Source organism: Fundulus heteroclitus, chromosome 23, assembly GCF_011125445.2.
Source record: "Fundulus heteroclitus isolate FHET01 chromosome 23, MU-UCD_Fhet_4.1, whole genome shotgun sequence".
Lineage (NCBI taxonomy): Eukaryota > Metazoa > Chordata > Actinopteri > Cyprinodontiformes > Fundulidae > Fundulus > Fundulus heteroclitus.
The window spans coordinates 27269983-27295450 of record NC_046383.1 but is presented as its reverse complement, the minus strand read 5'-3'; positions in this window follow the sequence as shown (position 1 = coordinate 27295450).

The window sequence follows — 25468 nt, the reverse complement described above, 5'->3', positions numbered from 1 at the left end:
CATTGAACCTAACAGTGACAAAAATCTCCAAGAGTTATTAAATAGATTGTTACATGTAATCATTTAAATATATTGAAATATATAATAATACATGTCAAATTAATTATTACATATTCTTTTCAATGTATTATTTACTGCTCATTTACTGAATGAAATGAAAACATTTGTAAATCTAATCAAAATTCTAATCAAATGTACGCTAACATCATTAATATTATGTTTTACATTACTTTTTGCCTCATGTGCTAGAGTACATTATGGCATAACTTTTAACTGCTGTTGCATCTCACTGAATAAAGTCTAACATCTGAATGGTTACCCTGCACAGAAACTCAGCTGTAGACCAATCAGCTTGCCTAGAGTATTTTTTTGCTGAATGATTTTTAAGCGTAAGGTGGAGAGATAAAATAAATGCATTATGTTCTCCAGTTCATGACCATGAACAAAGAAATATTTCTGAAAAAATTTACTGATGATAAAAAGAGTTTCTAAATGTATTTATTTAATATAAAAATGGATATCCTTAGCAGTATCGTCATTTTAATCACGGCCACTCACCTCCTGCCACAAATTGGGCGTGAAGGTTCATCGGCAAGGACAAACCTGGTAGTAACCTCAATCTGGGGCAAGTTACGAAGCAGTGCATCCATTAACATTTACCAACTTCTAAACAATACCTATCAGTCCTCTTCTGCATATGACTTCCAATAGCAAAGATGCACAACTGGTCTCTCATATAAACTGCTGAGTGTGTTAGCGCCATTAGAGCAGAGGCACAAAGATGCGAGGGCCAGCTATAGTCTGGCAGGTTACGCCTGTCGCTCGAGGCATGTTCCTCAGGTGACAGACAGTACAGTTTCTTTATATCAAAGTTGTAGAGCAGCTGCCTGACCCAGAGGGACGGATTTCAGCTGCGTATTTTTCCTGTCTCTCCCTGTAGCACAACGAGCGCTTCATACTTTACTGGGTCAGAAGGACAATTAGGAAAAAGAAAATAGAAAAGGTTTTATTAAAATTAAATATTAGGCTCAGTATTAAATAACCCTACCATATCCCAAAGGTTGGAAAATAATTTCGATTTGGTGACTTTGGAGGTCTTTAGAGTACAGGGATGTCTTTGTCATGGTCATGAAACCAGTATGAGATTATTTGAGTTTGGTGATGTGGTGCATTGTCTTCTGTACAAAGCTTCCTCTGGAGGGTGGCCGGGTTTTGCCTTACCCCCAGATTCCACATACTCCGCTCCTGCCTGTGTTCGCTCTGTTCCAGACCACCTCTGTGAGTCTGTGAAAAGAAAAGCCTACTACATCCGCGGTTACTCCATCTAGCTGCACTCCAAAGTTTCTTGGAGCCCGAGGAGGGCACGAGCTATCATCGTCATCACAAGCAGAATCTAGTCAGAGAGGAATACCTTGTTTCAAATCAAATGTTTAAACGACAAATCTGCTTCCTGATCTGGTGAAAAAAAGATTTTTTAAAAAAACTGTTAATTTTATTGTGAATATTTTTTGGAAAACAAAATCAAATTTGTGGTTAATGATCTCTAGTTACGCCATGTAAATTTGACAAACCGGATGTTGTTGACATTCTTTTTACCATTTGCTATAATTGCAGTTGTGGAGCTTGACCCGACCACGGCCTGACAGACCAGAACAGAGCGGGTCCATTGACGGCGACGTTCAGAGAAGTCACGGAGAATGTGGAACCGTTCTCATTAATTAAAATAACAACACAGTTCCTCCGTAGGTCAGACGTGCACATATGTGAATGGAGCAGCAGTCTCAGAGGATGTGGAATTTGGGGTGAGAAATAGCTAGCACTCCGTCATCCGGGGCTTAAGTAGAGCTGCTGCTTCTCAGCATTGAGTTATTTGAGGTGGTTTGAACATCTGATCAGGATGCCCCTCAGGCGCCTCATTAGGAGGTTTTCCAGGCTATTTTCACTGGAAGGAGACCTCAGATTCTTCTCTTTTCAAATTAGATGGACACAACACTCACAACTCCAAAAAGAGGACGTCCATCATCAGGCAGCGGGAACCCCGACGCAGCAGGGAGTCCCCACTCGATGTGCGCAAGGACCTCACTGGACATTTCCCCATGAAGGTCAAGAGAGGACGCTGCAGACATTGCAGTAAAGGGTATACGAAAACCCATTGCTGCAAGTGCGATGTCTGCCTCTGTTTTTCAGAGGAAAGGAACTGTTTTTGGGACCATCATTGTAAATAAAAAGTTCTCTTTGCTGGAATAAATAAAAACAAACTGTTCATAACAACATGACTGAGATTATTTTTCATGTTATACTGTACTGGGATAAAAGCAAAACCCTGCAAATGAATCCATAGTTCTATATTGTTGTTCAGACAATGAGTACAAATACAGGAAATTCTGCTCCCCATTTGGCCCAATGTTGCAATATTACAACATTTCTGTAAAAACTTACTAAAACATAATTTTTTTTTGAAAACACTTCATTTTCAGCCTTAAAGGCCTCCAACAACAACATCTGAGTGGTTTAAAAAAAAAAAATTGTGTGTTTTTCTATATTTGGGTTTTACAGGGTTAAGTAGAGCTGTTGCTTCTCAGCATTGAGTAATTTGAGGTGGTTTGAACATCTGATCAGGATGCCCCTCAGGCGCCTCATTAGGAGGTTTTCCAGGCTATTTTCACTGGAAGGAGACCCCAGGGCAGACCTGGAACTAACTGGAGGGACTATATATTCCATCTAGCGTGGGGACGCCTTGGGATTCCCTAGAATCAGCTAGAGGAGGTTGCTGGGGAGAGGGGTGTGTCTGGATTTCCTTCTTGGACCTTTTGTCCCTGTGACAGGATCTTGGATAAGCTAAGACATGGATGGAGGAATGGATGGAGGGATGGAAGCAGCTATCAGAAGACTGGCCCTGTGTGGTCATAAAGTGTTGGACATGGTCACTAATGATACTCAGGTGGGATCAAGTTCCACTGGTACTAAGGGGCCTACGTGTTTCATTAAATCCAAAACAACGTTGTACCACCTGCAGCAGCCTGGACTACTGATGCAAGGCAGGATGCCCCTTTAATGTTGTTTACCCCAAATCCTGACCCTACCATCCTATCAGAAAAGGCAGCATTTTTCTAATTTGTTACTGTGTAATTTTTACAAATTTGTTTCCTGATCTTAGAGTGTTGTTCTGCTGCTTTAGCAGGTACAGTTCAGGTTGCTGTCCATTCAGGAAAGATATTCTGCACACCTTGGTTGCATCAGCTTGGGATTTTCTCCCCCAAATATCTGCTGCTAACTAAAGGTCTTGTCTTTTTTTTTTACCCTTTTCTGTAAACATGGAGAATGATTGTGCATGAAAGCCCAGTAGAAAAGCTGTGTCTGACACACTGGCCAGTCTGTCTAGCACCAACAACCATGTCTAAAGTCTCTAAAATCTCCTATCTTGCTCAGTGCGTTGCTCAGTTTGAGCTATAGCAAATTGTTTTTGGTGGTAAATTACATGCTACTGAAACTAACTATTCGTAAAATGTATTGTGGTTTTCCTTACTATTAAAACTTTTCTTTGTTTTACATTCAAATTAATCACATTTGGATTCATTTCTGACAGTGTTTATGTTGATCCTGAAAGATACTCTAGTTTTACAAATCTAAACTGACTCAAAGAACCTCAAAATTATATTTACTTCTCAAACAATGGCAGCAAAAAAACATTTAACCAGGAATGGAAGATATGAGAGAAGTGAAAGAAGAACACTTTTGGCTGAAAAACAGAGAGATGGCAGAGTGAGGTCAGACTAAATGTATTACTCCGTGGGCTGAATGAAAAGGGTTGCAAACACTCAGCTTAAGAGTATGTAACCTTCAAGGTGGATAAAATTGGGGTTGAAAGATAGAACAGTGGGTTGTATTAATAACACATTTTCTGAACTAAAAGTACAACGAAAAGAATTATGATCACTGCCTTGAAAAATTCTCTTAATTTAATATTTCAGTATTGCAATCTATATCACTAACCTACAGGTCAAATCCAAACTTCAAGTAATTTGCATATCAAAGTAATATTTTATAGGTAACTGCTTTGATGTGGTTTTCTGTATAAGTCATACCAAAGTCTTCGAAGCCCCTAAACTAAAATTTAAACTTTAACAAATTGGAAAGATGCCCCCTTTTCATTGCAACCCCATGCAAACTAAAAAAAAAATAAAAAAAAATTCAGGAGCTCACTTTCTGAAGCCAAATAATCAAGTCAAGAATTAATCATGCAGCCACCAGTTTCCATTCTACGCTGACTTGCACAACATTTAGATTTGGCCGCAGGAGAAAAAGAGTGAAATGAGATGTGCAGTGGCCGGGCCCCCCGTACACGAGCGCATTCCAGGTTGTGTGAGGTTATTAGAGGTTTGATTATTGAGTTCCACAGGGCAATTGGCTCAAATGAGGGCTGACAGCTTTGGAGGGCAGCAAACAGCTGGAGAGCTCATCTCTGCCAGCAGCCATATTAAGACCATTTCGCTCACAGGTGCCTCAGCTGCTATGATCTGTGATTAAGGCATAACTAATGAAGAGTTGATGAAAGTAATCAGGTGCCACTGCATCTGCAGATGCTTTCAAGATGCTGGAAGTCTGCCCTCATGGCTTTGGAAGAAATAAACATAAAACCCAAACAGGAGCAGTGTTGATAATGATACTGGGTTTAACATTTAAGGCAGGGAGATGACATTAAAAGCAATCTTTACCCAGTGTTTATAATGCCATTATATCTTAAAAGATTCATCTGTCACAAACAACTGCCAAAATACTTCAATACAGCATCACACAAGCATTAGTCCACTTAAGAAAATGTTATCTGTAGCTTAGCAACTAATTACCCAGCTGGCAGCTAACACAAAACGATCACCGCTTTGTTTTTGTGGAAATGCAACTTATGCAACCTTTTTAAGTCAAAGTCAACGCATGTCAGGGCTGAATCAGACTGGCATAATGAAATCCTTCTTTGTGCCCAGGTTTTGAGGAGATGGCTGAAATCCAGCTGCATAAATTTTTGAGCGTAGCACTGATTGCAAAGTGATGTCAAAACCTGTTGAAAATGAATTGACATAATCCCTGCTTAGTGCAATATGTATGAGCAACCACTCACCATGACAAAATGAAATCTGCCCTGATCTGCTCTTTGCACAGTGTGGGTCATGTAAGTGTGTTTCACTTTTTTTTTTTCTTTCCTGTATTTCTTCCTCGTCCTTTTTTCTCAAATAAGTGAGATAACAGAGATCTTAGTAGGAAATGACTGATAATGTGTATTCCAGGTTCAAAGGATTGTGATTTTTACCTGTTAGAGTACCTCCAGTATGACTTTGATATAGCCAAATAATCCACAGATATTCCTGACATGCATTGGGTATAGAGCCAGCCCACGTACAGTGATGTTTGCAGCGGTTTCCATTCATCATCTGATTCTTTTGAGACGTCCCATGAGCCTGTCACCGATCGTGCTGGCGCAACACAGGAATGAACGATGAATTGAACTAGGTGGGCGACACTACCACCAAGGCTAGTTAAGTCGTTTGCAGTGCTAATGCCGCAAAGGTCTAGAGAGAGTTGCAGGCTCTAAATCTTTTTTTTCCCCCACTCGTTTTCCTGTTGACAAACGCTACATCACTGAAGAGGACACAAGGTTGAGCTGCAACTCAAGGCTGTTTCCATGTAATATTCATTGTTGTCTGAGAACACAGCGGCCTCAAGTTTTAGATCAAAAGCACTTCTATTCAGCAACCAGGGAAAGCACTTGAGTGTGGAGGTGGAATTCACATAACACCGTGGTCTGTCTTTGATATTTCAGTCGACAATCGGGGTCTTTGCAAGTGAAGGAGCAAGGTCCAGGCTCTGTCAGAGAGAATATGTTGCCAAAAGGTGGACATTTTAGCTGTATTGATTAGTAGAAATTTGTATAATCAATTACTATTTAAACTACTGTGTCACTTAAGAACTTTTTGTCATATTCTTAATGTAGTGATACTCAGTATGTATTATGTCTGGGGTTTCATTTTTTTTTATATATACGTCTGAGGCTATATTCAGTCTTGGATTTAACTCACTTAATGTAGCCACCAGTCTTTAGGCAGCTTAAACAACAGTTATCTAAAAGCAAAGGTTTGCTATAAATGTAATCTCTAACAAATATTTTTTGATCCAAAGGGCTCATTTAATGTTATAAGAGAGCAAGAAATCCCATGACAATAAACCCAGTGGCCTGATTCGCTGTAAAACTTAATAGTTTTATCACCCACACAATGCATGTAAACCACACATTGTGCATATGTTAAGCTTTGTTTTCCCATTCTGACTCTGAACAGGATAACAAACAGAGGCAGATGAATGATCTGGAGATGGTAACTGGGAGGGCTCTGGTTGTGAACTGAAAACAGAATGTAAATGGAGTTAAACAAACAGGTTGGTGATCTTAGAAGTTCAGCGGTCGGTTTATTGTGTCGATGAATCAGTGACTCCAGTGAAGGTGTGAGTTGGTACACAGGGAGCTGCGGTTGGCAGTCCAAGTGCAGGACTGTGCAGTCTTTCTCAGCTGGTGGTTTCTGACGGTGAACACTGGAGGGAGAACCCTTCCCGGAGCGCTGGAAAGGCTCCGGGAAGGGTTCAGCATCAGAACCAGATAAATCTGCAGGGAGATAACGTGGATGAACAGCAGGAATGACCAGGGCTTCAAGGCAAGGTTCTCAGGTACAGGAATCAGGTCTGGTTACCGCTCTGGGTGAACTAATGCCGTCCTCCTGCCTCCTTTTATGCTCCTCCTAATTACTGCTGATGAGCAGCACCTGTGGCTGCAGCCTACTGCCCACAGCAGATCGAGAGAAAGAAAAGCACCACACAGCTCCACATGGATCTGTGCACCTGACAGCTAATGCAATTAGCCCACATTGCAATGGCTTATCCTAAAAATAAGAGATTCTGCAAATTTAATTATGTATTTAAATTGACTAGTGATACTTGTAAATATTTGTTTAAATAATTTCTTACATTTCATAAAGATCATTGCCCGTATTCACAACCTCTCAGAGAGCTCTTATTTTAGCCTAGAAATTCCTACCTAGGAGTCTTAGCTTAAGATTGATTCAGATAGCTGCTGAGAGTGACTTTGAATAAGGGAGAACCTGACATTTTTATCTTAGAGAGAAAATGTCGTTGACCCCGTTGCTAGATGTGATACTGTCTTTTAAGAGCTGTAGTTGGTTCATAATACAAGAAAAAAAACACTCCTATTAATCAAAGAAGAGGAAATCAGACTGGATTAAGAATGTGTGTCATAATGATGAAACTTAACTAAATTAATTGATAGTCACATAGCATTAAAATGTTTTAAAGCACCTTATTTACGCCCCCATCATTATTTTAATTTGCTTATTTATATTTTCACTTGCCAGTTAATTTACTACCTTATCCATTTGATATTAATGCACACTCACCTGTCAGTATTTTACTGGGATTACCATTTTATATAAAGCAATCATATTTTGCAAAATTACTAACATGAAATGGAGGAAAAAATGGAAAAACCAAACAGCAGTGCATCTGTCCAGTCAGCTCTGGAAAGAGAAGGAGTGTTGAAAAGTAAATCTGTTTCTCCAGGTCTATTCAAAATCTTCAATGAACAGTTACCTGCAGCAATCCGACATAATAGTAATATTAAAGGTATTCAAACCTCTTCTGTAAATCACAAAAATCTATATGCAGATGACATACTTCTTTTCCTCCAGGACCCCTATAACTCTCTTCAAGAAACTGTTAAACTCATTGATTCACTCGCAACAATCTCTGATTATTCCGTCAATTGGTGCAAATCAGTTATTCTTCCCCTGCATAACAGCTGGAGTGTTGCAGACTTGTCCCTCCCAATTTCTCTGAGCACTACCTAGATTACATATTTGGGCATAAAAGTTTCGTCCAGGCTGTCAGAAATTTCACTTGACTACTCCGTTTAATAAATAATGATCTTTGACACTGGATGAACCTTCCATTATCCCTGACTGGTACAATATCCCACTATATCCTGGTTTCAGTCTCTCAATTCATTAATTTAAAAATTCTACTGGAAAAATAAGCAGCCTAGAATTAAACTCACAACATTAGAACATGGGAGGCCTTGAAGTCCCAAACTTAATATATTACTCAATTGTACATCAAATTCAGTGCATATTAAATGGATACATCCCCAATCTCATGATATTATCTGGCTAGAATTGAACAATCTTTAAGCAATAACCTATCTATTTCAGACTTACCTTTTTGTAGTGAATTAATAAAACACCACCCCTGTTTTAAGGCACCAACACTATCTGGTGCTCTTATGCTGTGTTCAGAGCAAATTCCTTTTGAGCATTAAAAATGCGTCCAATGCCTCAACTTGGATGCTTGTGCACATAAAAGTCAGACAAGCTGTCTAGAACCTCAACGCTCTGACGATGTGTCTGGCAAAGTGGCTCCCGTGTGGAGGAGCTACTCAGTTATTTTCCTCTGCCGGACTCTTTGCAAAATTGTGGATGAAATCGAGAGAACGGCTTGGCATTATTTACTGAATAATATTATATAATCTGCTACATTCACTAGATAATTCAGAGGCGTTTTTAGTTTAGTGAGTTTCACCACTTACTGCAGGAGTTGCACGGTGACGAGGGTCGCTTTCAATGTGCTTTTACCTTAGCCCAGTTTGACAACCTGCTTACCCGCATCAGTGCCCCCATCTCCAGTCACCCCTTTTCAGCTGAAGAGCATCTGTCCATCTGTCTCAGGTTAGTGGGTATCATTCAGGAGGCCCGATGTTAACATTTATCAGTGATCCGAAATTAAAACTATTTTTCCTGTCGGAATATCCCCCACTACATCACATAGCGGAGTCTCACTGATTTGTTGACGGTCTGCGTCCAACTAGAAAAGTTCTGATTTTCAAAATCTTGCATTGGCCGCTCTAGAGGCGTTTAAAGTGCGTCAAGCAAAACGGGAAGCACGAAATGCAGCGAAAGCTTCAAAACTTGCAGCGTATGATGCGCCGCAGGACCTCTCGAAGATCCCTGAGGCTCGTTCACCATAGACTTTGCATGTAAACCCGATGCCCTCGATTCTCAATAGTCATTTGGCCTGAACGCATCATTACAGCCTGGTGGAAAATGTATCACATGACTCACAATATCCTGGCAGCATCAAACAACAGTCCCATGTGGAACAATCCTGATTTAAACATTAATAAAACCACTTTTCATTTTAAGTCCTGGGCCAGTAGGGATATAACCCATTTAAAGCACATATATAATAAGTACACAATTTTATCCTTTTCTGATCTCGTTCAAACATATAATCTAGACAAATAAAAATTATCTGGAATACTTTCAAATAAAATCCTGTCTTCAAACTAAGCCTATAACCTACATATCCCGTTTTAAATCTTAAATATTCTCATAATTAGCACGTCAAGTAAACTGTTATCTAAGATATACCATGTAATTTAATCATTTGACCAATCAATAGCAATCCCATTATTAAAATGGGAATCAAATTTATCAACAGATTTATCAACTTAAGTTGCCTGGAGAGAATCCGAACATGCACAGGGAGAACGTGCAAAGTCTGTGCAGAAAGACTCCAGGCTCGGATTAGGCAACACCAACCGGGCCACTGTGCAGACCTTAATCTATACTTGTTTAAAAAAAAATCCAAAATTGTCAATGAAACAACATCACAAGTATCCCTAATAATGAGCTACAATATTTGAACCTTTCTAGTAAGTCAAATATCAGATTTTTGATGTTTTACATTTGTGTTAAGTTCCTTAGTAGAAGTCGACAATACACTGTGAATACAATGGCCTAATTTTGGACTTAATTCATCTTTTGACGAGCAGGTTTTTTTTCTTCACATTAAATTGCCCATCTGCACATGCACAGCGGTGATATATTAAAGTCATACTAGTTCATTTAAAATCCATAAATAATTTCCTGTGCTTGTGTGGTTAGCTTGCCTATTACATATTTAGTTGAATGTGCCAATGGACTATACAGAGACAAATCCGCAGGGATTTACAGCATGTGTGGAACCAACTGTACAAGTTATATTTGAGAGCAACATACAACATTCATTTAAATGCTATACGATATGGCAAAAGGACAATTTCAATCAATCAGCCAGTTACCCTACTAACCAATCACATTACATCGTCTCAATTAAAAACACTATTTTTAATACCGAAAGGGGGAATAGAAAAAAAAATTGGACCAATAAATCTGACGAATCTCATTGGAACGCACATCCTATTTTACTGAATATGACTGAACATGCATAACATACTTAACTCAAATGAACAAACTAAGAAAGAGACAGAAAGAGAAATCTTCTCTGCACAATACCTGCAGAAAATAAACTTCAGTTTTCTGTAACAGATAAGCCCTCCTAGGTTTAGAGCACTGATGATACTATAAATTGTTGAAAAAGTGTCAGATTGATCGGATGCTTGGTCCATAACAGAAAAATAACACCATTGGTAACAGTCTGAGCTCAACACGCCTCCAACAAGTACAGACTCACCTAATAATCCCTGACAGTTGACAAACTGACAACTTTTGCACCGTATAAATGCTGCACAATGTGAAGACGTGTAATAAATATCAGACTACTGTTTTTTTTTTTGTTTAAAAGCAATTTACGGTTTGCAGTTAAAGTATCTAATACAAGTAAAGGGTGGGAAAATGACGGTAGACATTTTTGCTCTATAAAATATTTTCCAGCAAACAAAGCTCACCAGAGCTCTTTTACAGTTCCATAGGTTCATATTATTGCTTTTAGGGAAAATTGAGCTTGATAGCAACCATGTTTTCAATGAATTGGCTGTTAGAAATATTTATCACCTCAGTAGCTAAAAGCCTTGGCATGTACATAATCATAATCGAGGACGTTCAGTAGTACAAAATGTACAGATTCACCAAGACATTGGCTGCTTTCTGAAATCAGTGGGTTTTACATTTGACTTCCCCTGAAAAGTGAGTGGCTGTTCAAAGAGAATTCTAACCACACTAATCATGCTAACTGCTTTCGTAAGCTGCTGAAGACAGCTTGAACGGTCACCTCTACAATCAGTTTGTCTTTTTTTGTAAAATCCTGTTTAACTGCACAGCCATATAACACTCACTACTCCCTGGTGGGTTGTTGCCTCTGGTCCTAATATAAATAATGAATGATTGGTGCATCTCTAATTGATTGTGATAAAAAAATAAACATACATCATGGATTATTCTTTACAACACAATATAGCAACATTGTGTCCCCTATTTAGCTTTATTTGTTTTGTGTTATTGCTGATTTTAGTTTGCACTGTTTATTGTATAAAATGCTGATGATAACTTCAAAATTACATGATTATGTAAAAATAATAAAAATGTAATAGGTTGATGCAACTTTTTGCATTAGATGTAGTGTGAATTACAGTAATATACTAAAGTTGTTGTAGCAAGTGGTTTTTTTTTAAGTATAATCCTTTGCAGTGCAGTACAGAGCCAAAAACTTTTGTGGCTCATTTATTTTATACCACTGATCATCATCACCACAGGCATTATTTTTATCTCGTAAGTTTATCTCTGCAAAATACTTAGCCATATTCCAATAGTTGGCTAAAGTTTTTTCCTTAAATGCTTACCAAATGTTTCATATTTTCATTTCACTGTCATAAATGAATATTACATGAGTTTTGCCTACTTTTAGACTTGCACTTCAACATGTCCGAGAAAAAAAAATTGCTTCTAGATCTAATTTCTTTGACTCGTGAAAGCGTAGCTATCCATACAAGATCATGTTCCACTTTATGTGGAACATGATCTCATACAGTGTATCACTGACTGTGTGGAAGGTATAAAGTGATGGGACAAAAGTAAAAAATGTGTATCCCCTTGCGTTCCTGCACGCATGTCCAATAAAAGCCATCAGGATGAAACACAGTCATCATCAATGACATCTTTCAGTGAAAGTTGTTTAAATAATTCCAAGATGCAGTTTTTTTTTTCCTCTTGGGCAAAGCAAATGTGAGTGTTGCCAGGCAATCAGCTCTCTGGGCACGGAAGGCTGTGGTAATATTATGCATGAGGCAAAAGGACAAAGACTGTGTCAGCAGTGCTTGCCCTGAGCTGGATCTGCAAATGCAAATAAACAGCTGATTGCATGAGTTGGGATGCTGGTTATGTGCCTTATGTGATATATATTCACAAGGCGCTCTGTCTACCCTGCTCTGAAAACATATGGGCAAAAAGGATAGCTACATCAAAAGCAATGGCTTTTTAAGCAAGTTTAAGAGCCTTATGAGTGCACACAAATCTGGTACACTTACACATATTTCTCTACTGGGACATAATACAAAGGCTAAAGAGCTAAGAGCTTGTGAAACTGAAGTGTTGTGTTAGCAATTCTGCAAGCCAAAACAGAGAAGGTTAAAGATAGTACAGGTTTGACATGTTGAGGGCAGTATTTCAAAACGGGACTAATAATGTGCACTTAAAAACACAGACAGGCTGCTGACAGAATGCTGAACTGTCTCACCATTCTGTGCTATATATTAAGGACTGAGAAGATCTGGAAATACACTACGCAGATAAACTGTAATTTTAGATCATTTCACAATAGTTACCAATGGCATAAAGATTATATATCTACAATGTAAACTTAATGGAGGCAGGTCTTTCTCCCAGCAACTGTTATGCCAAACAAATTAATAAGTATTTATATCTCTGCTGTTTTTTGCACAGCTTTTTTTTCATTTTTGCAAATAGTCTGTTGGTGTTTCTTATACACAAATATACATATGCATTTGCCTTCCTATTTGCTGATGGGACATGTGAGTTTTCATCCACTAAGAGAAGTTATTTTTCTGTTTCTAATTGTATGCAGTAATAAAGAAACACACAATGAATGAAAAAAAATAATTTAAAAACCTCTTCGTGCTTAAACCTAGGAGAATCTGGAAGGTTTACTATGCTGCTATGGAGCAATTTGTTCGCAATCTCATCTCCATTTAACACTCTAATCTATTTCTCACTAAACATGTAAATAAATTAAGTTTCTCGCTCAAAGTTCAAGGAAGCTAGAAGTGAGAATATGCAAAACCATTAGACATTAACCACACTGAAATTCACAAGCAAGAACTCTGAGACACTAACAAAAACTGACAGTTTGTTTAATGTATAAACTCAGGAGCTGGGATTTTTGGATTCAAAGTTATAAAGCATAAACTGGAATAACAATTTACAGCTTAGACAGTTTGACTTCAGCCTAAACATGCAAGATTGGTTTCTTGTGCATGAGACTTGGCTGTAGTCGTTTTAATAAATAAATCATTTGCAACTCTTACTTTCAAACTTTTAATAAACCAGGTAAAATCCTAATTGAGAATAAAAGGTATTTTTCAGGAGAGACAGGAACTTTATAGTTATGATGAAAACAGTGACATTCATGCATACAACAAGAAATAAAAGCAATAAAGGGTAAAACATAAAGTAAGTTTAAAATATAAAACATACTTTAAGTGAATTCAATGAACAACTATTTCCTGCTCTAGGTCTTTTAACACTGCACTGAAATCGCCAACAGTCACAAGTTCAATCAGTTTTATTTCTGTTTGGAGAACATTCCAGGCAGAGTGGGCAGCACATCTCATCCATTTCTGTTCACACTCTTGGAACAGACAAAAGATAAAAACCTGAAAGTGCAGTCCAAAATGATTGTACAACCTTATAAAAGGTATCCGATAAAAAGAAGTAGTGTCATGATCCACAGTTGTTATTCTTCCCTATATGTTTAGATTAGGTGGTTTAGGTGGTGCAATCTGTTATTCCTCCACTAGATCAGTGTGCATGGTGTCTGGGTAAAGTGGCAGGTGTTACCCATCATGCCACATCAGAGGAGTATTTTAGGAGCCTGCTGCTAGCCCTTCTTCGCCTGAGAATTACCAATATGGCATGACTCCTTTCTGTTGTTCCTTATTCCTAGACTAACATTCTTACCTTATGTGCTCCTACTTCTTAGGTTACTCCTGAATACTGGATTCTGCTCCAGTTCAGTTCCTGGTTCCAGAGTTATCGCACACCAATTCAAGTTGTTTTCTTGGGCTGAAGCTCCTGGCTGGCAGCGTGTGGCTTCCTGTTTCCTTGGACTCACCTGTGATCGAACCCTGCTCACCCTCAAACGTGTTTCATAACACAAGCCTCACTCGGATCGGATTCACCTCTCTCCGGCTGAACCAGATTCCCAGGCTCCACTCATGCCTCCCTGGCGGTTACTATCACCTCTCAAGCAAGCTAACCTCCAAAACAATAGTCCAAGATGCATCAACACATTCATTAACCCCACCTGGGGAGGTCAAATAATTAAAATGTTTAGAAACAGAAGAGAATCAATTGCAATCAATTTCTCCAATTGATAGAATAGACTCAGTGAAGATAAGACTTCACCGTTTGCAGAAGGGGTTCTATAACATCCTACCACAGTAGGAAAAGGGTTCTTCAAACGTTACATTGTCAACAGAAGGAATTGTAATTGTTCACTAAATGAAACTTAAGTGATGATGACAGAGTTTAATTTATTTTTCAAATAAATTGCTTTTCCACCTCCTCCCTTTGGACGATCACAACAAAATATCCTATGATCATCTTTAGCATTATCTTTGTCAGAAACTGATTTGTTAAGCCAAGCTTCAGAAAACACAACAGTAGCATCTCCAGATTAATTTACCCAGATTCTCACCAGATTTTACCCGATTTCCTAAACTACACGCACAAGTTTTTAGTTATGGAAATCATTAACACATACGTAATGTTCTGTTTATCCTATACCAGTTGAAATGCTGATACAGCAGTTTAATGGAGCAAAGCGCATTGTTTTTAGGTGGCACTGCTAACAGTAGCTCAGCATTGCAATAAACAAATTAAAAGCTTCCCCTGGTTGCAACTCAAATACATTTGTTAGGTGAGATCCTGTTCCCAAATTTTGCAGACAAGTGGAATGCAGCATCATTTAAGTTTTTAGTGGTTAATTAATAGCAATAGAAAGTTTCTTATCTCGTGCTCTCTCTCTTTCTCTCTCTCCTTCGGTCTCCTGCTCTCTCTATCTATGTAGATAGATAGATAGATAGATAGATAGATAGATAGATAGATAGATAGATAGATAGATAGATAGATAGATAGATAGATAGATAGATAGATAGATAGATAGATAGATAGATAGATAGATAGATAGACAGACAGACAGACAGATAGATAGATAGATAGATAGATAGATAGATAGATAGATAGATAGATAGATAGATAGATAGATAGATAGATAGATAGATAGATAGATAGATAGATAGATAGATAGATAGATAGATAGATAGATAGATAGATAGATAGATAGATAGATAGATAGATAGATAGATATATTTTCAATTTTCAATTATTCTTGAAAAAACAGATTTTGGGTTTTGTGCTATAGATTACTTATGTTAACAATTACCTTAATAAGTAAACAGAGCACATGATGATCTGTTAAATTCCCTACAACGACCCCCGTCATGACCAACAGGTAATGAAAATACTAATGGTGTTTCATCCTCCAGAGTAAGGTTTAAATGGGTGGTTTCTGCATCTCCACCACCAATTTGAACAGTGAAAGTCTGCAGATTGTAAATGAACCTTCTAGTTCAGATATGACAACAGCTGCACAGCACTGTGGCAGTAAGGTTAGGAAAGCAGCAGGAAAACATCTGTGTGCCAGACCTTTTCCAGAAATGTGACAGTTCAGAGATATTTACATTGTCTTCGAGGTCCTGTGACAGTACAACTTGAAGCTGTCATAATGTGGTCTTGAGATATTACATGGAGTAAAAAATAGTTTGAGAAATTTTATACGTTTCTCAGCATTTGACTTCCTAAAAGTATTTTCAGAGAAAATTGCTTTTTAGCATCATAGGTCAACTTAGAAATCTTACTGGTTACTGAATTACAGAGATGAAATATAGAAATGCGGTTGTAAACACAGGTAACACACTGTCATGTGTTCACTCACAATTTAAATGTAATTTTTATCTACTGAAATACTAGAAATTAGCACAAATAAGTATGAAACCCATGTTTAAATACTGTAGAAATTCTTCCAAAAGGATTTAGTACAAGTGATTGCAATATTGAGAAGGTCAGAGTGTAGAGATCTGAGCCCAACCCCACCCCCCCCCCCCCCCCCCTGAACATTTTGGAAGTTGAAGTTGAACAAACTACAAGAATTATCAGGATTGGGAGTTATAATTTCCATCAAATACAAATTATTAATTAGTTCTCTGTAATAGATGTGACATATGCACAATGTGTGTAGTATATGTAACAGTACCATTTAAACATGTAAATTATTTGCATACTATGATTCCTCCTATTCAATGGGTAAAATAAACAAATTGAGTTATTCTAAAGGGAAATAAAATTCCAGTAATTATCATATTCTATTGTTTTTGAATTATATTTGATTTATGATGCATTGTTTTAAGAGACACAATTAAGGATTTAACAAATTGTTCAAAAGACTACATCATTATGTCCTCATATACAATCTATCTATCTATCTATCTATCTATCTATCTATCTATCTATCTATCTATCTATCTATCTATCTTTCTATCTTTCTATCTATCTATCTATCTATCTATCTATCTATCTTTCTATCTTTCTATCTATCTATCTATCTATCTATCTATCTATCTATCTATCTATCTATCTATCTATCTATCTATCTATCTATCTATCTATCTATCTATCTATCTATCTATCTATCTATCTATCTATCTATCTCACAACTTGAGAGTTGGTATCATTTATCTATAAAAGCTGAATAATGATATGTTTTGAGTGGTGACCGAAGAAAAAATGAACAAGCACCAGCTGCTGGATAGAGCAGCTGTCTTTGGGGAATTCACAATCCCACAAACGCAATGAGAAAGATGGAGGACGAGGTAGAGCTTGATGTGTCTTTGAGTGAGCCGGGTTAAGGCTCTCTCTTTAAATGGATCACAACCTGACGCAAACAGGCCTGTCAGCTGAAACACAATGGGACTTAGCTGTCACACTGAAAAGTAGGCTGAGGACTGCACAGATGCTGGTGTGGTCAGAAGAGGTGAGTCTAACCTGTCCAACTATTCCCTACCTCAAGCTCTCAACATTTCACAAGCTTTTTGTCCATCACCTATCTCATAGCTCCAATCTAGAAAGAGCCAGCAGTTAAATAAAATACCAAAGCTCTGCTGCAGGTATTTCTACCTCAGGTGGATGTAGTAAAAAAACAAACAAACAAAAAAAAAACATGTCTGCTGGAAATACTAGCGGGAGAACTGCCAAAATGAAACATACCAAGCAGATTGAGATTACATCTGAGGAGGAGTGGTTAAAGAAGCAACCTGTGCAAACAATCTGCCAAAAAGTAGAATTGCATGATCAGTTATTCATTGAGAGTGACCTGCCTGACAGCCCAGCAGTGCAGCAAAAGGTAAGCAACTGAAACCTAAACTAGCTTTCTTCCAAACATCCTGCTGTATCACAGCTATATCTAAGTATGTTAAAAATTAAAGGGAATATATTATTATTATTATTATTATTATTATTAATAACTGACATTTCCTTTTCAAAGTTGTCAGGGTTGTAACTGATAACAATTTAACCTTTTTCAATGTCAGAAGTTGAAAAGAAAATCTTAAAAAAAAAAACAGTGCCCTGATGTAGCTAAACAATCCAGGTAGGCATATACAAAAAAAGAGTTGCTACACGGGGGTGCTGGCCTCCGGGTCCATTTGACCCCTCTAACAATGTTGTTATTGCAAACATGGCTCAGCCCCCTGGGAACAATAAACTAGGCTGATGGTCCTCTTTTGTATTGGGAACAACCAGCTATGATTGTCACACTTAAACTTGTTAATCCACTATGCTAAGGTGATGCTTGTAAGGCTGAGTTTAGCTAGAACACTTCATACTAAAGAAGACTTTTGGACTAGAGATGAAACATTTCAGTGAAGACAAACCTGTTCAGAGGACCTACTAAATCTTTTCGTATTGGAAAAGTAGTGAGAAAAGTGAGAAAATGGCCCAAAATTGTTTGTGTTGCCCTTGTTACGTGAAAGAGGAGCATCATTACATAACGCAATACCAAGTAGTGACAAGAAAATCCATAGCTAAAGTTTCAGTTCTTAAAGGAAAAAATTGCATTGTGATTCACCTAATTAGTAGGAGTCACAGAAAATTTGTCTGAGAGGAGACCAAATGCTTTGAAATCTCACTTAGAGTTTAAAAGTGCCCTGTTGTAAGCCCGGTCTGCTTGCAGTTCACAATTGGGCAAAATACCTTTTGTGAGAAAGTTAAAATTTTTGTCATGCAACACTAATAGTCTGAAAGCATTTGGATAGACATAGCTGCAGTGGGTTTGATCTGCACAGGCATCCATCAACACTTTCCTCTATTTGGTCTGTATTTTACTAATGAGGGTTTGCCTACAGCACAGTAAAATATGTCAACTTCTCCTTCCAAAGACATCATCTATCATGCCACTTAAACTCTGCAGCCTTTCTGCAATAGTTTATCCACAGCTTGCTGTATGGCCCTAGAAAGTCACTTCAAGCTAAAGCTATACAAACTAGGAAAGAAAAAAGCAGTTAACCACAGCATGTGCAGCCAAATACTCTTTAATTAATTTGGCACAGACACTGAGAAAACGAAACAAAAAACAAACAAAAGCAGCTGAAGCTACTTTTAATGGTCAAACATGAGGGAGGATCATTTGGAGATAGCAGTTGTATATTTACACGATCTGCTGACATTCATTTGAGCCGTCTGTTGTGGTAGTAGCAACTATCTTGTGTCCTCCTTCCTCAGTCTTGGGTTGTTCCTTCCCTTAAATCTAAGATTGAAAGTGTTTTGTAATCCTGGGGCAAAAAGTGTTTCTGGCAGAGAAACAGTTCAAGTGGTTGTTAAGAAATCTGGTCTCTTCAGCCATTACATTCCACTAACCTCGCCATTGTTTTCTACATAGCAAATTATTGTAGCCATCCTTTCAGTTTTGCCAAATAGGAGCGACATTTCAGTTTGTTATATTCCAGTGAAAAGGTCTCTTTTTATCTAAAAAACACTCTGTTTCATATATAATCACAGAACACCAAACACTGCTGATCCACAGTAAAAATCATTATCCAAATATGGCATTTCTCATTTCTTGAGTTTGAGACCGTCACGGCTAAAAAGGCTGTTTGGATGTCAAAGTTTCATATTGTAAGTATAGGTTTCATGGGTCTAAAGATGAGGATGAAAATACAGCATTTACCTATTAAATGCTGGGGTGCCTGGGGGTGCACATCACGGACAACCTCACCTGGTCTGTGAACACCACATCACTGTTGAAGAAGGCACAGAAACGATTGTACTTCATGTGGAGGATGAGGAGAGCCCACCTGCCCCCGCCCATCCCCAAGACCTTCTACAGAAGCACCATAGAGAGCATTCTGACCAGCTGTCTCTTTGTGTGGGGTGGAGGCTGCAGTGCCTCCGACTGGAAGAACGTGAGGAGAGTGGTGAGGACAGCAGAATGGATCATCGGGGCTCCTCTTCCCTCCATCAAGGACATGTCATCACAGTGCTGTGTGTCCCGAGCCCGTAACATCATCGGGGACCCCTCACACCCCCACCATGGACTGTTCTCCCTACTGCCTTCTGGGAAAAGGTTCCGCAGCTTCCGCTGCAGGTCTACCAGATTCTGCAAAAGCTTTTTCCCTGTTGCCATCAGACTGTTGAACTGCTAGTACTGCTGAAGCCATCTCAACTCTTTACATAAATCGCTGCTGCATCTTTATCCTGAAATTTGCTGCAATTAACCGATTTTTTTTCAAGCTGTATGCCAACGAAATTTCGTTCTGTACGCACTTCGTGCATACAAAATTACAATAAAGTTGTGTAGGTCTAAGTCTAAAACTTTTAATGTGGATTTAAATTGATTTTTATGACTGTGTAATAATTATTTAATTCAGTCCATAACGTTGGCCTCTTACTAATTAAAGTTATTTAATCAGTGCATGCGCCAAACCACCAGCCCTTCTAGACCAGTTGCTTCTATACATAACATATGGACAGAATAAAACACATCATATGATATGCTGGAACATAATTTCCTGTAGCTATCTTTATAAAGAAATGTTGGTTCAAAGCCTCTACCTGAATCTTTATATTTAGGTAAATGCTTTTTTATATTGCTCCACAAATATTACTCCAAGAGAACTCATTTTTTTTATCTCTCCCTAATATGTGTTTGCAGTGCACACATGCATGTGATCTAAGATGTTCCTGTGCGTTTCTTAAGTATGACCTGGATTATCAGGATGCTGTGTCCTGCCTGAGAACCGGTTCTGCCTCAACTGAGCAATTTCGCCCTCGGTGGCTGTCAGCTGCGCTTCTAAAAAGCTTTATATACATTAACAACAAGCTTCTCATTTCATACACTCCGCAGGCTGTGTATTAGAGAGGGAGCATGATTTTGACAGATGGAGGAGGGAAAAAACTCTGAAGAACTTCCCGTGGGGACATCTTAAGGGGATTCATTTTTATTCTTTGACTGCATTTCTGAATAGAAAAAAAGTAATGAGCTGACACATCAAACATTATCGTGGCAAGTTAAAAGTAGAGTTAAGCTTCTCTCTTTCACTACCTCTCTGATTTGAAGTTTTGCTGAAATCCTTACTGTGAACTCAATCGTGTTATGTTTTGCCTTTATTCCCTGTCAAATGAGCATTGTCTTTCCTGCTCTCTTCAGATCTCATCTTTCACTTTACTGGTGCATTAAATAAGCATTATCAGACATCTGTAAATGCCCTGTGCTTTGCTTTTCCAAGAAATCCCCTCCTCTTTGTTTATCTGGCAACCTTGACTTGTGACAAGAGCCAAGAGTCACTCTTTAAAGCCATCCATAGGGGACATCAATCAGTCAGAGTCGGCTAATAACTCGCCCAGCACTGATATCCAGATGTCAGAGGAGGGAGGAGAGAGAAATAATGAGGGCAGACAATCTCTGGTGCTGCTCACATTACACCAAGGATTTCTCTTACATTCAGGGGAGAGTGGCTTGGTGTGGAATTTGAAGGGAACCAACAGTTTTTAGGAAGAAAGGCAATGTCCTGACATGGCATGCCAAATAACTCAAAGAGTTAAGATTTTTTTTTTCTTCAGAAAGTTAGGTTGTTAGCTCCTGACTGATTCACTTCATCTCCGTTGGCATTGTTTATTTACGTGGCAGATGGGTCGCATAAATTTCATTGCATATCTCACCGTCATAAACCTAACTCAATTAGCCAGCCGGGGTGTTAGCAGACACCTAGCAGGATCCATCGCAGCAAATCACGAAAGGCAAATGGGTGATATCATTCATTTTGGTTTTGAGTCTTCAGACTCATTATTTTTCCTTGTTTGTTTGAGTGCCTGACTCATTGAACAATCTGTTTGATGAATAAAACCCGTATCTGTCAGTATAATGTTTTTGGTTCAAACTATAATATCAAACATTGTGTCTGAAAAATGGAAGCTTCCTTAGTACAAAGTACCAACACGCTTGGTGAATTTGTGTCGTCGAGTTTTACTCTTGTTTAGTGCCACATATTGTTCCTTTGCAAAACTGTTCACATCACTTGGGAACAGTATGTCAAGTTTTGTCACATTACGGGCAGTGGAGTTAGGAGGGATTTTATGTGACAGGAAAACACAAATTAGTGCATAACTGTGAAATGGATACAAAAAAAGGATACATGATTGTTCAAACTGAATATATAAAAAACTGAAAAATGTGGCATTCAATTCAATTAAATTCAATTTTATTTATATTGCGCCAATTCATGAAACATGAATTGGCGCATTCATTTGTATTCACACCCTTTTACTCTGATAACTTGAAATGAAAACCTGCACAATCAATTGTCTTTACAAGTTACCTAATTATCCATTAGGTCTAATTATCATATGTGTGTAGAGATGTCAGAAAGCCTGAGAGATTTGTTGGAGAACATTAACGAACGGAAAGCATCTTGAAAGCCAATGAGCACAGCAGAAGGTTACTGGAAGGTTCAGGGATAAAGTTGTTCATAAGTTTAAACATGGCCTATAGGTTATAAACAATATACCAACTTTAATATCTCATTGAGTTATGTTCAGTAATAGGGGGTTTTCACTGACATCACTGGCCAACTTCCGGTCCGCCATATTGGGTGGCACACTTTCTTATCTCTAGTTGTCGTACACGTATTATCGTATCGCGAATGGATAAGTACGCCAGCACGCTAGAGCGACCAGATAAGGACGTATACCTGAGGAAATGTTCCGTGATCGACCATATGGACCCCTATGCCCTACACGGTGCCTTGTTTAGCCGTAATCCAGATGATTGGCCAAATGTAGAGCACGGCGACATAGTGCATTACCTGGTGTTCGGTGAAAACCCTCTGCACACTCTTGAGGAAATGAGAGCTTACAAGGGTCTAGAGGCTCACAACCAATTCACATCTGGTTATGTACATCAAGGAAATCGCCATCATACGTGGACGGGTGAGTTTTAATAAGATGGTAAAAATGTAAACAATCTGACGCAAATGCATCGCATGCTTCTGCGGTGGCTGGCGGCCGCGGCGGGCGGCGGTGCGCGAAGGCGCTTGGCTGCACGGCCGATCGACGCCGCTCGCGGCTTTAATTATTTAAGCAGAACAATGACCAGTGCAAAATTAAGTTGTATTTACCGTATTGGCGCCGGTAGGAGCTGCAGATCATAAAGCCAAGCAAACAGTGGGAACACAGTAGTACTCGTTCAAAGGTAAGCTGTGCTCAGACGGGCTCTGGCTCATGCTAACCGTCAGCGCTAACAACCACTCACGCATGTAATGTACTTTTAACTAGCTGCTATGTGTTTCAAACGTTTAGAACACACTCTCATTGACATCGGGATACTGTGGAAAGTTATGTTCGGTCGACTTACAGCCGCGATCCAAGCGAGCCGACGACTCTTTGTTATCTCTGTAACTCGTTCAAAGGTAAGCTGTGCTCAGACGGGCTCTGGCTCATGCTAACCGTCAGTGCTAACAACCACTCACGCATGTAATGTACTTTTAACTAGCTGCTATGTGTTTCAAACGTTTAGAACACACTCTCATTGACATCGGGATACTGGGAAAGTTATGTTCGGTCTTACAGCCGCGATCCAAGCGAGCCGACGACTCTTTGTTATCTCTGTAACTCGTTCAAAGTAAGCTGTGCTCAGACGGGCTCTGGCTCATGCTAACCGTTAGTGCTAACAACCACTCATGCATGTAATGTACTTTTAACTAGCTGATATGTTTTCAAACGTTTAGAACACACTCTCATTGACATCGGGATACTGTGGAAAGTTATGTTCGGTCGACTTACAGCCGCGATCCAAGCGAGCCGACGACTCTTTGTTATCACTAACAGTTGTTCTCCGTGGTTGCGCCTCCAGCAGGAAAGCGGTGGAAAATTAATCTGTTTCTATGTTTTTCCCATGGCGATCATGTGTTGCGCTGTTACAGCCCACAATACAGCAACGGTTTACCATGGTTGAAATCAAGTTAAGGTGAAATTAATCAAATTAAAACACGGCTGAGAGAGGGAGTACAGTACGCGGTAGTAATAGGCAGTAGAGGCGGCGGAGGCAGTCAACATGACAGCCGCGGAAAGTAATAAGTCATAACGCCCAAGCCCTATTATTAATATATTCTTCTTACATGTTTTAAATACTTAACAGTTAATTACCTGTGACAAAGTGAGCACCGCAGACTCTGGCGTATTCCAGCTTAACACCGTCCAAATCGGACCTGGATATCCGTGTCAGCCATAGGTGACGGCGTTGTTCAGACAGCTGTTTTGTTTTTTCACACTGATTCACTATTACGGCTGGTAGGCGATAGAAAGAGCGTTGATCTCCACCTCCACGGGCCGTGCAACCAACCATTAAACACGTTTTACTCATTGTTCACTTCCAATACTGCCTAAGGCGTCATACAACGCAGGTCAACGGTGTGAAACGACTGCCACCCAATATGGGCGGACGCGCTGAGTAGTCACGTGAGCGTGACGTCAGCTGAAAACCCCTATTGTGGAAAGACTAGCTAACCACTGCAACCTTCTCAGACATGACAATCAACCTAAACTGCTAATTGTGCATTAGAAATGCAGCCTATAGATCCACAGTGACACCGAGACGCAGCAGAGATTCACAGCTCAGGTGGAGGAATCAGATGTCACAATATCGTTTAGATGTGCAAGCCATGAAATCTGACCTATTCGAAGAATAATGGCAAGAAGCAAGCAAAAGCAAGCCATCAGAAGTCCCCTTTGCTATCAGCCATGTTGGGGACACAAGTGGAAAAAGGTGGGACAAAAAGTGAGCTAGAGCCTGCTTACAAAGCGCTATTTATCCCTGTTGAAACATGGCCATGACAGCATCATGCTACAGAGATGTCTGGGTTTAACAGGAGTGGGGTAGCTGGTCAGAGTTGATGCACTGAAAAAGGAAATCTGGCATCTGTTGGATCTATCTAGGAACATATGTTGATTCAACATTATTGTTTCATGTGCTTAAAGAATGTAAAAATATTGTGTAGCTACTACACAATATGAAAAATGTGCCTATTAGCATGTTCAGTTGAACTTGATTGAAATTGAAGGAATCAATTTACATTTATTCGCAACAATGGGTATCCTAAAATTGAAAATTAGGCATTAAAGGTCACAAAATTAAATTAACACAAACCCACCATCGTTAGTTATCTTGTGTAGTGAGAGACTTATGCAACTTCTTGTTTAAGAAGATGCTTAAGAATTAATAAAACTTACACACAATGAGAAAAATTAAATTTCATGAATAATCTGTTACCCTGGTTGCACAGAATCCACTGTTGGTTGGCGTGGGTTGTGTGATTGCCGGCCGCACACAACCTATTCCCCTCACCATCTGCTCTCTACTAAACTTAACATCACAATCTGTAAATCTCAGGGAGGCAGAATATTTTAGTAGAAATAAAGAGTAAGGAGACATCTTCAGTAAACAAGTCACAGGATCAAACCCACTGAGTTTAATATTTACTTAAAACCTTAACTCTCAGTTTTAATTCATCAAATTGTTTTAGAGGAAGGTGATTTAGTTGTGTTAAAGTGAAATCACCAATTTGTCTTGAATTAACACAACATTGTAGATTACCGTATAAGCAAAAGGTTTGTTTGCAACCAACCAATTGAATTAAATTGATCCAATGCTGGGGGGGGGGTTCAGTGCATGTCCCATGATACTTGTGGCTGCAAGTGCAGAAACAGTGTTCTTAAAAATATTTGAGCGTGGGAAGGCGAATAAAAATGCCTCATATCTTTTTTAAAGTAACATTTTTTTATTTGGTTTGTCATATAAA